Source organism: Lagenorhynchus albirostris, chromosome 7 (genome assembly GCF_949774975.1).
Source record: "Lagenorhynchus albirostris chromosome 7, mLagAlb1.1, whole genome shotgun sequence".
In the NCBI taxonomy this organism is placed as follows: Eukaryota; Metazoa; Chordata; class Mammalia; order Artiodactyla; family Delphinidae; genus Lagenorhynchus; species Lagenorhynchus albirostris.
The window spans coordinates 29,362,410-29,366,217 of NC_083101.1; positions in this window are offsets into that span (position 1 = coordinate 29,362,410).

A 3,808-nucleotide genomic window follows, 5' to 3' on the forward strand; every position below is an offset into this window, starting at 1 on the left:
TCATCCCATACAAATTCAGTTTTATCTCCATATTTTAATAAGTGGGTAGCTTTAGGATATCTAGTGCTTAGAGGAAAGACTTTCATTTTTAATATTACCTTAGAATAGAAAGTAGATTCTAACTATGTGCAGAGAAACTGTCAGTTCCTGAAAAATCCTCTGGAATAGGGTCAATGTTATTTCCACAGTTGAAGCTTTAATTACTGCTTTGTTTGTCATTTAACCTATTTTGTTAGTAAAACTCACTGTATGTAAGAGTTGAATGATTATAACATTTTACTGTTCTCTATTTCATCGTCATAGGAACCCTATGATCCAGGTAGGCCAGTAATATTATTTCTACGTTTAATATGAGCAAAGATTATCTTACTAGCCCACTAGCATAAATCTAAAATGTTGGTAGGCTATAAATAAAACATAGGTCTTATGACATCAAATGGTATGTATGTCTTTCCTAGCAAAACATACTTTGTCTATTACTAGGAATTAGTTTTTATTTTAGAAGACAAATTTCTCAGTACTGTGTTCAAGTAATCAATTTATGGTTGAATTTATACATGTTCTGCAAACCAGTTGGAATTATATCAAATGATCACTTGTAAATGTGAAATTATTTTTTAAAAGATTCACCTTTTTTATTTTGCCACTTACTAGCTACATGACCTTGAACATGTTACTTAACAGCTCAGTCTCAGTTTTCCCATCTAAAAAAAAAAGGAAGTAATAATTTTACCAATCTCAGACAGTTGCTTTGTAGGTTACATGAACCAATATGTTTAAAATATTTAGCATAGGGCCTGACACACAGTAAGTGCTATATAAATGTTAGCTGTTATTAATATCATCATTATCACTAATCCTTTTTAAAGTATGGTATCAATACTTGGATGAAGAATAAAGGTTGCCAGTGGGTTTACATGGTCTTTTAAGACAAAGGATAAATGATGAAGTTATATAGGAAGTGAACAAAATTAGTTCCAGGAAAAAAGGAATAAGAAAAATTATAATTAAGGATTAAATCTAGACCTCAGCTTTCTGTCAGTAAATCAAAAGTAGGAAACGTAAATTGCATGTTTATTGATAACTGAAAAATGGAACAAAGTCTAGATTTAGAATATAGCTATAAAAGAAATTATGTGAGGACCATTACACAGTAAATATTAAAGATTTTCCTGTGTATGTTTAATATTGGTTGTCTTCAAATGTCACCCAAAGATGAGCAATTATTAATTGGGAAATTAATAAGAAAATGATTACTCAACATGGTACTCAAACACTGATTCTCATTATGATGTAGCTAGAGAAATAGAAAGTGATATAGTTGATCTTAAATCTATAGAATAAAGATTAGCACAGTTAGTTGAATTTGAAAATGAATAAGGGGGATTACAGACTTCAGTGTTTAGAATGCAGTCATAATCACAGTTGTGGCTTTTTTCAGCTGCAGCTGCAAAGTGGCCTTGAAGGTTTATTTCTTGGGTGCATTGCAGTGATAACTAAAATTCACAGTACATTAAGTTCTGTGGCAATACTTGGATTAGGACTGAACCTTTGCAACTTCGGTAGTTTTGGGGAAAGGACATGAGAGCTACTGTCTGCAACTCTTCAAGAAATTCCCAGCTTAAGGAGCAGTATAGAAGAACCTAGGTGAATGAAGAAGAGTTACAATAAAGAAAATAATTAAAGTTAAGCAGAACCCAGTAGGGAATCTCAAATTATAAAAAACAGAATTGTACATGAAGAGTTCTTAACCCTGAGTTTCCAGAACAAAAAAATCTTTGTTCTAGATGTGGGTTGGTTTAACAGTTAATTTATTTTTCAGATATTTTCTCTAAAAATTCCAGAGACATCTCTAGGGACGTGGGTACAATGGATTTTCTCTGAGAGTTGCACATGTACCTCCTCTAGAGTTCAAGAAAATACCTTGTATTCCTATCTATTGATTTATGATTTTCCCAATTTTGATTCCTTCTCTAGTGACCAGATCAAATATTTTAGTGATATTATTCAGAGTTCTGGTAAATTTTTAACTATGACATACAGAACTCTGTGAACTTTGTATCTTCCTCTTATGAATTAAAGTGAGACATAAGTAGGACAGAGAACAGCATTCCAGTATTCTGTGGATGGGGGTGACCAGGTTGTCTAGGTTTATATATAGTGTTTAATCTTCTTCTTCCAAATTTTGATAGTTTTAATAAAGAGAAGTCTGTCTGTCTTGCTGTAATCTTATCTCTGACATTGATACTGTAGCAAGAGGTCTGTGAATCTTTAAGAAAACTTTGAGATACTGAGAACATAATATTGGTTGGAATGAACAAATAGAAAAAACCCTACAGTTTCCCTTGAAAAAGTTTGAATAGTTATTTCTTTAACTTGTGGCCACATAGAATGTTCCAGCTGTGGTAAAGATGGCCTGAAAAATATATGTTTTAGAAAGGAGGATTTTAAGATAGTATAAGAAAGTACAATTTTTATATTCAAGAAGTTAATTAATATTTTTCAGAAGTATTTGCCTTCATTACACATTATTTCTCTAGATGTGTACTCAAAGGTAAAAAACATTTTTGGTTCTTGTTCTCCATCTGCACATGGCTTTGCTAACATTTTAGTAATTTATGTTTTCCTTATAATGAGTGAGATTGAAAACTTTCCTTCAGTAACTCTACTGTCTTTAGTTCCAGTTTTCCATATATTTCCAGTTGATCAGTTGATTTAAGAAGTTCCCCACCTCTCCAAACAAATGGATTTTCAGATGTATCAATGTGTATGGCATCAATTTCCCAGACAATGTCAGACATGGAAGATACACAAAGCATGTTTAGCAGTCGATGCACACATGTACACATAATCATATATTTATGTTATATCTATTATGCATATATATGTATATTTTACACATAATTCAACAGGGTAAATATTCCTTACTGTATAGGTGTTTTCTTTATAAATCTTGACTGAACACTTACACTTAGTTGCATTCAAAACCATTTATAATTGTTCTTTCACATTGGTTGTTGGAACATTTGGTCTGTGGAAGGGCATATGTATTTCATACATATGGCTCATTTTTCTCTTTATCTATTAATAACAAGTACAAAGATATAAACCCAATCACATTAATAGTACAAATTCCATTAAAATAATTATTTATTCATCATGCATTCTTGTCTATGCCTGTGACCATTCATTACTGGAAAGGAAGGAGTTAGCATTAGGCCTGTAATCTCTTTATCTTCTATTTGGAATACCCAGAAAAGAGAGATAAATGAGTTCTAAAATCCACCTGAATCATTCTGATTACCAAAATTCTGATAAACACACTAATGGGGCTTAGTAGAAGGAATGACCTTTCCTATGAAATGCTCTTAGCAGTATGCACCTGTCTGCATATTTGTTACCTGTCAAACTTTGAAATCCTTCTGGGTTAGGAAGGAGAAGAAGCATTAGCAAGTATGCTGTTATTGCTCAGCCTGTGGGTGACCCATATATCTGAGCTAGAGAAACCCCACCATGGTGGGAAGTATGTGGGTCCAAAGAAGTGATACATAGAAATAGGGGAAATTGTGGCAAACAAAGGATGCTCATTAGTGAATCATGATCTCAAGTAAGAATACAATCAAGGGCTTCCCTGGTGGCGCAGTGGTTGAGAGTCTGCCTGCCGATGCAGGGGACACGGGTTTGTGCCCCGGTCCGGGAAGATCTCACATGCCACGGAGCGGCTGGGCCCGTGAGCCATGGCCGCTGAGCCTGCGCGTCCGGAGCCTGTGCTCCGCAACGGGAGAGGCCACAACAGTGAGAGGCCCGT